The sequence below is a fragment of the Triturus cristatus genome, chromosome 4_1 (genome assembly GCF_964204655.1).
Source record: "Triturus cristatus chromosome 4_1, aTriCri1.1, whole genome shotgun sequence".
In the NCBI taxonomy this organism is placed as follows: Eukaryota; Metazoa; Chordata; class Amphibia; order Caudata; family Salamandridae; genus Triturus; species Triturus cristatus.
In genome coordinates, this window is record NC_140585.1 from 1,180,400,097 (window position 1) to 1,180,412,115 (window position 12,019).

The window sequence follows — 12,019 nt, forward strand, 5'->3', positions numbered from 1 at the left end:
AGACTGCACCTGGGGCAAAACGTTTTTATAACTGTCCTTTAGAAGGATTCACTACAGTTGAGCTGGTAACATCGTTTAAAAAACAGAAGAATATTTGTCGTCAGGAAGCTTCGAGGGATTCCATCAGGGCCGGACTGGGAACCCAAAACAGCCCTGGAGATTTTGTCGGGGGAAGGCGGGGGGCAGGGGTGAGGGGCGTGCAAATGTGAACTACTGCTGCTTTTGTTACTGGGGGCCGAATACCGAACACTGGTGCAAAACTGGCCCCCAGTAACAAAGGCAGCCCCCAACGCTGCAAAACCGCCCCCACCCTTCCAGCTCTCCAGGGAAACGAATGATGCCTGCTATGACCAGTTGGACCTTTGATTCCATCAGTTAACATCAAGGCCGGCTTCCAAGCAGCCTTTACATCTGAGGATTAGTCAATTGCACACATTTACATTTCTTTCAGGCAACAGACACCCTGGCAAGAAGGCTTTTTCAAGTTAAGCTCTCTACCTTTCCCTCGGATCAAGGCACAGTAGGCCCCCTCCCTCTCCACTTCTGCTGAGGTATCTGAAAGGTTTGGAGCTAACCTTCGTATTTTAGTCCAAAGGCTAAAATAACATGCTCTCCATTGAAACATGGATAACGGACATTAGGGCTAATTTAAGGACAGTCCGACTGAATTACAGAAGGGTGGTCACCCTGAACCGGATGTCCGATCCATTTGGACAAAAAATGCTCTGAACCAGATTCCCACCAGCATTTGAGATCCCACAGAATGGTAGGCTATTCATTACAGTCTGCAAGCGACAGTATAGGAAAATGGACTTCCCAGAATCTGTTACCTCTAAGAACAGACTTGCACGTAACACTTGGTGAATTGTCAGTATTAGAGGGGTCACGCAGTGTAGAGAAACCGCTTTCTTCGACCTTTACTGCACTTCTAACAATCTCCTCCAAAAGGCATTTTAGTTTGTTTGATGTCATACAGGGTGCTGCAATCCAGTGACACATCATGCACCACAGACCCTTTAAAGCAGCACTTTCTAGCAGCGGCGGCCACCATAAAGAAAAGGTGGTAGGGCGGGTGTGATCGTGCGCATGGAATTGAATATAATATATACTATAAATATAATATAGACTCCCTCTCCAATCCCAGTGCTGCAGAGTAAGCCGAGGGATTGGTCTGAGCAGGCAGAAAAGATGCCCTGCTCAGACCAGGGAGTCTGTGGGTGTTTCTCCAGCCCGGCTGCTCATTGCAGCTGGGCTGGAGAAAATTTAAGTGCAAATGTGTGTATGGTCGGCCAGAGACGGACGGCCAAAACACGCGCACTTAGGGAGTGGAGTACACGTCGCACTCCTCCTAACCCCTCACATACCTCAGCCCGCCCCTCCCATCATGATCATGCATGGACATCATTTTAATTTACATTTGCTTGCTCTGAGCCAGGGAGTGGGGCAACGCTCCTCCGCAATTGCGGAGGACCAGCCACTAATTTCTAGAGCATTTCCAGCATGCTAGCCTGTTTTTAAAGCTGTCCCACATGGAAGCAACGCAGTTTAAGAGTAAGTCATGCCTCACTGGAGTACACACCTGCTAGAACAAGAGGTGCCATTCTGCTGGCACATGTCAGTGTTGACCCTCCCCTCTTAGCCTAACTCGCCCTGCATCTCATAAAACCAGTGCTTTAAATGGGCAGGTACTACCCGATACTGAGTGCCTGCACTTCTTTAATTTGAAAGGGGGAGTACCTGCACTTTTTAGCACAGCTGCAATACATTTAATGGGAGAGTACCGGTACTTTGCAGGAGCAAACAGGTGCTCTGAATAGAGAATACAAGGACTTCTGTATTTACAGTTGAAGCTCTACATTAAACAAAGCTTTTAGGTTCTAAGATCTCAGGACTGCGTGGTGCCTTACCTCTCAGCTCAGATGCTTCTGAAGAGGTGCTTGCTAACATCTTGGTTCAGCATAGTATCTTGTTTGTCGGCTCAGAGGGCGTTCAAAAGGTACTTAGGCAGCTCCCGGGGCTGGATGCTGTGCTGCTTCTGAGCTAGTAGTCAACTTCCTGTAGCTAGGCAGTTGTTGGCAGTTTCCTCCTCTTTTTTTTTTAAACCAATACTTCACCGCTCTGCTCAAACCCTTCTGTGCACACAGATGACATGTTGCTCACATCCTGTTTGTTAGTACGGCACCTTGTGTAACGATGCCATACATTGATGAGTTCTGCTGGAAGTAGTGATACCAGGGTTAGACAGGCATATAGGGCACTCAGGCAGTCCTAGAAGGTGTGGTCTGAGAGGGCGGTGAGTGGGCTGGCTTTTGGCTGTTTATTAGCCTTTTTTATGATCTTGTGAGCTGGTTTTAACTGTTGATTTCAGAGGCATTACCACAAAAATTGGCTGCAACAAGTACAAATGTGTGCAGTTTCCCACAGGTTCCAAAACATCTGTGCAATGTGTGTGTAGGTTGAGTGCCCACAACAGGAAACGGCTCAAAACGTATTGTGGAAACATCAAATTTATCTAGCACTAAACGACCTGGTTTTGCAAGGGGGCACCAGCATTTTTGGTCCCGTCTCGGTAGCGATCTAGGGAAACCTACCAAACATTTCTGAAAATGAGACACCCGGGGGCTCCAAGGATGTGTGGCTTGCATGGATCCTTCAACGTTTTCTTACCCAGAATCCCCTGCAAACATCAAATGTAGCTAAAAACAAAATCAACATTTTCTCACATTTATGTGCGGGATCACCATGTCGGAACAAATTTTCCACCACCGAGCATTCCCTCTATCACCCGAGTGAAATGATACCTCACTTGTGTGTGTGCTCAAAAAGCATTAAAAGTCTAAAAAAAAAAAAAAGTGCTGATCAGTTCGCTCTTCTCAATCACTACACATTTTGACCCATCCCTGTCGGAGGCACTTGGCCCACCCACACACGAGGTATCATTTTACTCGGTAGACCAAGGGTAACCCTGGGTGGCAGGTAATTTGTGCCAGCGCGGTGATCCCACACAGAAATATGAGAAACATTTGAATTTTTTGCTAAATTTGAGGCTTGCAGGGTATTCTGGGTAAGAAAATGTTGAGGGGGGTCCATGCAAGCTCACTGGACTCCCCTGGGTGTCTAGTTGTCCGAAATGTCCAGGTTTGGTAGGTTTCCCTAGATGGAGGCCGAGTCCGGGTCCAAAAACGCAGATGACCCATTGGAAAGCCACGTTGTTTTGTGATAGATAATTTTAATGTCTCCACAATATGTTTTGGGCCCTGTCACAGGCACTTGGCCCACCCACTCAAGTGAGGTACCATTTTTTATAGGGAGACCTGGAGGAACGCTGGGCGGTAGGAAATTTGTGTCGGCCCTGTGATCCCACAACTTTTGCACAAAGAAATATGAGGAAAATGTGATGTTTTTAGCTAAATTTGAGGTACGCAAGCCACACCTCTCTGGACTGCCCTGGGTTCTAGTTTTAAGAACTTTCTGGATTTGGTAGGTTTCCCTAGATGGTGGCCGAGTCCAGGACCATAAACACAGATGACCCCCTAAGAAAGTCAAGTTGTTTTGTGATCAATAATATTGATGCCTCCACAATATGATTTGGGTCCTTCCTTCCCTTTCGTCGGCACTTGTCCCAACCACACAAGTGAGGTAGCATTTTTATCAGGAGACTTGAAGGAACGCTGGGTGGTAGGAAATTTACGCCGGCCCTGTGATCAGGCAGTTTTCCCCACAAAGAAAATTGTGGAAAAGTTGTTGTTTTAGCTAAATTTAAGGTTTGCAGGGGATTCTGGGTAAGAAATCGCTGGTGGATCCACGCAAGCCACACTGCCAGCCAAACACCATCCAACGCACACCGCCAGCCAAGCGCCAGTCCACACACACTGCCAGCCAAGCGCCAATCTGCACACACCGCCAGGCAAGTGCCAGTCCACACACACCGCCACCAAGCGCTTGACACACACACCACCAGCAAAATGCCTGTGCACGCACACAGCAAGCCAAACGCCATGCAGACCATCAGCTGGAATCCAGTTCACACATACAAACTTTCCCTGGTATCTAGTGGTATTCTGCCCCCCCATTGGGGGCAGATGAGCTTAGAAATATCGCTGATCTGCCCCCAAGGGGGGGGGGGGCAGGAACAGCTACAGTGTGTGCTTAGAAAAAAGGGGAGCGACCCTGGACTATGGGGCTGCTTCCTAGCATGTCCATAAACATATCCCTGGTGCCTAGTGAGCTTTCAGCAGCCCATCTGGGGGAGGGGGGCAGACTGGCTGTAAGAGAGAATGTGCCCATTTTTTGGGGGGGGGCATCAGCATGCCCATTCTGTGAAGTCCCCACCACCTACTCAAAATAAAAATAGTCCCTGGTGTCTACTGGGCTTTCTGCCCACCAGAGGGGGGCAGATCAGGGTCAGTTGCCTACATCTGCCCCCCCGGAGAAGCAGAAAGACTGTGTCCATTTTTCTTTTTAGAGGGTGCGGGCACACACACCTGCACAAAGAAAAAAAATAGTCGCTGGTGCTAGTGGGCTTTCTACCGCCCCGGCGGGGGGGGGGGGGGGGGGGGGCGGAGGGCAGGGCAGCTTGTGGGCAATTGCTCCCATTTGCAGAAAGACTGTGCTAAGTTTTTTTGGGGAGGGGCATTGGCATGTCCATTCTGGGCAGCCCCAACCTCTACATTAAGAAACATAAATAATCCCTGGTGCCTAGTAGGCCTTCTGCATGCCGGAAGGACAGATCGGGGGCTATTGCCTCATCTGGCCCCCAGGGGAGGCAGAAAGACTTCAGTCCCCATTTATGTGGGGTGGGGACATGGCCATGCCCATTGTGGGCAGCCCCACCCCTCTTTTATAACAAAAAAAAAATACCTGGTGTCTAGTGGGCTTTCTGACTCCCAGGTATGGTAGGAAGACTGTCCCATTTGTGCTTGGGGGTGTGGGCATTGGCATGCCCATTTTTGGCAGCCCTCGCCCTACATATTTAAAAAAATGATCCCTGGTGTCCACTGGGCTTTTTTACCCCCCCCCCCCCACCGCGCGTAAGGGGCATATCAAGGGCAAGTGTCACCATCTGCCTTCCGCAGGGGGCAGAAAGACTTCTGCCTCAATTTCTTTTAAGTGGGGGCATGGCCTTGCCCATTTTCGACAGCCCCCATCCTATATATATATATATATATATATATATATATATATATATATATATATATATATATATATATATATATAAATATAAAAAAAAAAAAATCGCTGTTGTCTAGTGGCTTTCTGATCGGCGGTAATAACACACATCTGCCCCCCAGGGGGGAGCAGAGAGACTGTGCCTTTTGTGTTTGGGGGTGGGGGCATCCCAAAAAAATAATCCCTGGTGGCTAGTGGGCCTTCTGCCCCCTCCCGGAGGCAGATCAGGGGCTATTGCCCCCATCTGCCCACCAGGGTTGCAGAAAGACTGTGCTTATTTCTGGGAGGGGTAGAGAAATACAATGACCATTAAAATGTAATCCCTAGTTCCCTTATGGGGGCAGAAAGACTGTGCCTATTTTTTAGGAAAGCCCCACCCCAAAATGTACATAACAAATTCTTCCCTGGCTCCTAGTGGGCAGATCAGTGGTAAAAACACACATCTGACACGAGAGGGGAGCAAAAAGACTATCCCTTTTGTGTTTGTTGCCCCCATCTGCCCCCCAGGGGGAGGCAGAAAAACTGAATATGCAGAAAACCCTAAGGGGGAAGTAAAAGCCCTTGCCCAATTGGCTGCTCCCCCCTCCCTGGTGTCTAGTGGTGGATCCCTGCTTGGGGATCGCCCTCCTGTGGTGATTCCCAAGTAAGAATCCTCTAGGGAAGGGTACAATTGGAACAAGTAGAGTCTCCCCTTTCCATTAATACCTTTCCCATGTGTTCCAGTGTTCGTGGGGCTCAGAAGGCTTCGCGAGCACTGAAGCCGTGAAAGTGAAATGAGCTGAAGGCACATTCCTCTTTCAATGCAATGATGTCAGTGCGCCATGCGCACCGATCATCATTACACTGAAAACAAGCATTGAAAATGCAATAGGTCTCACCTTTGATTAAGTTAAAGCCATTTGCTTGTGCAGATAGGAGCCTGGAGCAGGAACGGACGGCTACAGCTACAGCTGAGGTTGAAATTGAGAGAGCTGGCGGGGGAGGTGAGATAAACAGAAAAAGCAGGGAAAAACAGGGAAAAGCAGGAGAAAGGACAAGTAATGGACAAGTAATGGACCTAAAGTCTTGTAGTCCCTGAGAGAGAAGTAGTAGAGTGGAGCTACATGCAGCGGTGGAAACAGTGCTGATCAGTCCTGATCAGTCCTGAATGTAAACACACCCATATAAACTCATATAAACCACAAAAAACCCCACAAAATAAGCAATATTATCACACGAATAGTGATATTATGATACAAGTGCAGATCTCTATCACATGTCCATACGTAGCATACTCCTCAAGTGACTGTGGGAATCTATATACTATTATAATCCCGTTAGAACAGGCTATACAAAGGGCGATACATAATCAGCAACAGCAACTGACGCAACAACTCCGAATCCAACAACTTCAAGAATTCCAGACACAGCTGAAGCTAGTATTTCTTCAATTATTACAGGCACTACAGTCTCTTCAGGCACTACAGACACTCACTGCAGTATCATTTTTGATTACAGATATGGCGACCCGGGGCGAGGAAATTGGAAGTGGATTAGAAGGTGCTCTGACCACAGAAGCTATATTACTAAAACAACATCCCCTACGTAATGGTACTGAAAGCGGAAATGAAGCTGCAAGTGGTGGGGGAGGACCAATTATAGATTTTGAACATGGAGAACAGAATTTTAGATGTCCAGAAGTTTCAGAGATTCCAGAAAGGCTGGAAAGCATTCAAAGCACAATGAACGCACAAGACTCACCGAAAAACGTTGAAGTGCTGAGACGACCCGAAACTAGAGGTTTCAGAGCCAAGGAGAACGAAGAAGAAAAACTTGAGGATAAAGAAAGAGCATTAAAAAAAGACAAGAATAAAAACAAAAACATCGATAAGAAGCAGAATAAAGTCAAAGAGAAAGACAAGGAGATGGAGCAGGAGAAAGAAAGGAAGCAGGTGAAAGCAAGCAAAATTATGAGCGGGGGTAGAAAAGAAAAGGACAAAGAGAGAGAGAGAGAGAGAGAGAGAGAGAGAGAAAAAGACTTGGGAAATAACGACAACAATGATAGTAACAAGAACCTAGAATTAATGGCAAAAAAAGTAAAAAGACTACAAACAATTAAAAATGTAAAAGCTGCGACAAAAATTACTGGACCGCAGGATCTTTCTCAGCCTAGGATTTTCAATATATTCAGCCCATTGACCAGAGAAGCAGGGAGTGAATTAGTGAAAACGGATAAACAATTTGCTACGCAGGAAAGTGATGAGAAACAACCCCCTGCTACGAGTAGAAATTACGGTGATGATTCTGGATCCCTTCTAGCACGGCCCATTTTAAATGAAAAGTCTATGCGGGTTATGGACTCTGGTACCCAGTTCCACGATCAGTCATATGAATTAACCCGGAGAAATTCAGGGGCTAAAGCAGCCAGAACACGAATAACGAAAAAGGATCAAATAGATCAACTAGACAAAAGTAATCCAAGCAAACACAGTGAGAATACATCTAGCACTTTGAAAGAAAATGTGGTCGACATCCCTCTATCCCTCTCACTCCGTTCACCAACACCAGACAGGGAAAAACCTACTCCACTTGAAAACGACATACTCTCCGAAGAGTCGGACTCAGACCCGTATGAAACAGGCTTGTCTATCTCTAGCGAATCCTGCAAGATAACCGATACAAGTGAAGACCAAAATTCGGATTCTGGTAGCTCAGATGGCACAGATTTTCCAGAATCAGATAAACTTACTACCTCTGGGCAAGGTTTGAACAAAAGGCAAAGACTTGAAAAAAGGGGGGCGAAATTCAAAAAACAGGGTCAAGTCACAAACGAAGAAACCATCGACCTGGTGAGCAACTCGGAACAACCTGGCACAAGAAGTAAACTTGCGCGAAAAAGCCCCAATATTAATACAAAGAGGAGATCAGAACAACTTTACGAAAATCAACAGCAAACTAGTCATAGAACTGATGCAAGCTCATTGGCAGAACCTTCATTAGCCGCAGTGCTAAGTTCCATTAAGAGTCTCCATCAAGATACAAAAATGGATAGTCAGAGGAACCATTCTGCTATCCAAAAGCTACAGGGAGCAATTCAAAAAGTAGACAAAACTTGCACTGAAATCTCTGAGAGAATGGCTACAATAGAAGCACGTACTGAAAACCTTGAGTCCGATGTTGCTCAGCTTCAAAAACATGAAAAAGATCAAGAGGCAGTTATAAAAGACCTACTGATAAAGATTGAAGACCAAGAAAATCGATCCAGAAGAAATAACTTGCGCTTCCTTGGAATTCCTGAAGGCAAGGAGGACAACGATCCAAGGGGCTTCATGATCAATCTTCTGAAGACTGCCTTCCCGGAACTACAAACTTGTGAAATAGAAAAAGAAATTCAACGAGCCCACCGATTTCCTTTGATGCTCCCTAAACATCTGCACAAGCCGCCTCAATATCCAAGGGCTATTCTGGTGTACTTTGGAAATTTTCTTTTACGAGAAGCTATCTACGATCTGGCAAGACCTACAAAAAAAAGAGAATACAAGGGCTTCTCATTCTTTACTAGACCAGACTATGCTCACACGACCGTCGAGCGAAGATGGAGGCTGCGACAATTAGTTACCCCTTTTGAACAAACCAGGGCAACTGTTTTTCTGCAAAATCCGGCTCGGCTGAAAATAAGCTATAATGGTACAACGAGAAGCTTCACAAGCGAAATTCAAGCAGAAGTCTACTTAAAAGAAATAACTAAGACAGGAAAATGATATAAGGACAAAAGGTTTAAAACTTTTATCAACAAAGGAAATCACAATTAAAACCTGGAAACTTGACAATAAGGCCTATACCAGTCTTACCTGGCCGGTACACAGAGGGTGCTGAAACGCGCTGATCAAGCTGACGCACACACTTGGGTACTTGCTGACCCAGGACGCCTCATTGGGTGGAAAGGGGGGGGGGAGGTGGGTGGGGACCTTGGGGAACGAGGGGCTTTGGGGAGGGGGGGGCTTGCAGACCAAGGCTGAATCAAGAGTAGAATGTAATGATCCACAATCAGGGGGAAAAATAGAGACCAAGCTATATGGTAAACAAAAGGACATATCTACAGGAATATGGAAATATATATTTAATGAATAGAATAAGAATGATTTCATTGAATATATGAGGCCTAAACGATCAAAAAAAAAGACAAAAAGTTGCTATCGGCTTACAAACAATGGAACCAAATATTATATGCTTACAAGAAACCCACATTGAAGGTGGACAACTATATATCTTGAAAATGCTAGGGTATAAACTGATAATCGCTTCTACACAACCTACTAGAACTAAAGGGGTTGCAATTTTAGCTAAAGGGCGAGAACTTCAATTCACAAGGACTGTTTCCGACAAATTTGGTAGGTGGGCCATTGCGGAATGTTTATATAATAATGGGGAAAATAGGATTACTGTCTGTACTGTATATGGCAATGTAGGAGATGACCCTGAAGCCTTGAACTATATTAATAACGAGTTGGTACATTGGCCATTGCCCTTAATTAATTGTGGGGATTTTAATTTAAACCTTCCGGGGCAATGGTCGACAGATCCGACATTTATCTATCAAGGGAGAAAACCGAGGGTCTTCAGGGCATTTAAGGAGTTGTGTTCACTGCATGGGTTGATTGATATTTGGCATATGAAACACCCAGGTGATCATGGATTTACCTTTAATTCCTTCCCCCATTCACGCCATGCACGCCTTGACTATTTTCTCTTCTCCAAATCCCTGCAGAATAGGTGCACAATCAATAAACTACCTAGGATACTCTCGGATCACAATCCGTTAGCACTTAATTTGGAATGTAATAGAAGTAGCTCCACTTGGAGGAGTTGGACGTTTGAAAGGGCCTTTCTAAAGAACGAGGGCTAAAATAAACATATGAGGGATTGGATCTCGGCTTTCTTGGAAGTAAATATCGGTAGTGCTCCGATAGAGATAGTTTGGGATGCATTGAAAGCTGGGATTAGAGGAGAAACTCTCCAGTTCTCTGTTAGATCCAACCGAGAAGAAAAGGCTCAACTTGATAGATTACAACAGAACCTGAGTATGACAGAAGCGGAATTAGCCAAAGCAACACTAAGTGGCCAGGTAACTGATGAATTAGAACGGGTGGCTGTGGCAAGAAATCGGATATCGGAAGTGTTTATTGAGAAAGCTATTAGTAAAGCTACGATCTATAAAAAAAAACGTATGAACTCAGCGAACAAGTTGGACACCACCTAGCTGTTCGCACAAGAGAAGAACAGACATTAAATACAATAAAGAGCATTAAAGACTTAGATGGAGGGGTGAGATCGGAATCCTCAAAGATTAGTAGGGCGTTTAAGAGATTCTACGAAGATTTATATAAAGAGCCTAATAGAGAACTGGAGAACATGGATGAATACTTGGAGCAATACGAGGGATTCTGCCTTAACGAGGAGGAACAGGCTAATATAAATAGCACTTTGTGTAAAGAATGAGGACCCCCTGAAAATTCCTAGGCCAGGGTACAGTATATTTGTAAAGTAACAACCTAGGCAATTCTTGTAGACAATGATAGTCAGTATTCTACTTTTTACTAACCGACTAGTTTAAACAGTGAGACGAAACAGAGAATAAGATTGTGGTTCTTTTTTAATTAGAAATTCTATACATGTTCACAATTAAAAACAATTTTATTCTAAACATAATAAAAAAATCATAACAGATATAAAATAAATAACGAATTACATAAAGATAAAAGATAAACAAATGTAGTGGCACAGATTTTTATAGTTCGACGCGCGTTTCGGCGTAGTTTACGCCTTCGTCAGGAAAACTAAGGCCACAATTCCTGTAATAAAAAACAAATAAACACATTCTAAAAGATGTTTCGTCACTGCTTTTAACAATTTCTACAATCTTTCATCAATTTGATTTTACATTTCTTAGGTCTAATTTGATAATTCGAAATGATCGATATGGAGTATGCCTTCAATTACACGGTTATTATTTAAAATGATCATAAAGAAAAACACAAACAATTTATAAGATGTGATTTGTTTCTTAATCTGGATGAAACATTTAACAAAATATATTTTAATTCTTAGTATTCAATTTGTTAATATTTCAAAAGATTTACTATAGTGAGATAGAATAATAGAATAGTATAGAAAAGAAATCTAAAGGTTCTATTATATTAATTATGTTAGTTATAGGATAGAAAACAATTTTTTATATATATGTCTACCTGTGTTTCAAGATTCAGAAGGAGGCTTATTTCCAGGTGGGTAGGTAAATGTTTTTTCTTGTTGAGGAATACCTATTAATGTAGAGCAAGTAGTTAGCTATTTGTATTTGAAACTATTAACTTAAGAACATGGTCCCTCCAGTTAATTAATACCTTAGTTGAAGCTTATGCGCTCGGAAAATGGAGAGTTTGATAATAAGCTAGCTATTCTTTTATAGTCGTATTCTGGGGAATCCAAGAAGATGGCGCAACCTAAGGCGAAAATAAAGGGTACATAACTAGCTAATAATTATATGAAAATGTAGCTACATGGCCAGTAAATGGTTAATGACATACATGAGTTACCTTATAAAGTTGAAGTTTTGTGTTGCATTGGTATTTCTTTCGATGTATCCATCTAAGTGATTCTTAAGTATATTAAAACCTAGAAAAAATTGGTGTATAATCAAGTCTAACAATACGAAATATATATTTTTAACTTATTTAACTTTGTCTAAAGTCTGCATTATATTTCTCTACGATGCCCCATTACCTGGTATATAATGAATTTTTGTATGTGCCGGTCTTGATAAAAAGTTGAAATAAAACACTGTTGAAGAGGCGTCACTGGTATGATATAACCT

The 12,019-nt window shown here is 43.7% G+C and overlaps 2 protein-coding genes across 5 annotated transcripts in view; one reads left to right on the forward strand and one right to left on the reverse strand.

The window, feature by feature from the left end:
- The window catches only part of LOC146856308 (NXPE family member 1-like), a 355,569-nt gene that overhangs the window by 141,174 nt on the left and 202,376 nt on the right, over positions 1 to 12,019 (reverse strand). The window contains exon 1 of one of the 4 annotated variants that reach the window (XM_085654419.1): positions 1,908 to 2,224. The exons of the other annotated variants lie outside the window; for them this stretch is intronic. The gene's annotated coding sequence lies outside the window, so the exon portion shown is untranslated. Of the gene's footprint in view, positions 1 to 1,907; positions 2,225 to 12,019 lie in introns of those variants that run through there. 4 annotated transcript variants of the gene reach the window in all.
- Positions 1 to 12,019, forward strand: part of LOC146856309 (uncharacterized) — a 423,335-nt gene that overhangs the window by 11,898 nt on the left and 399,418 nt on the right. The window lies entirely within an intron of this gene.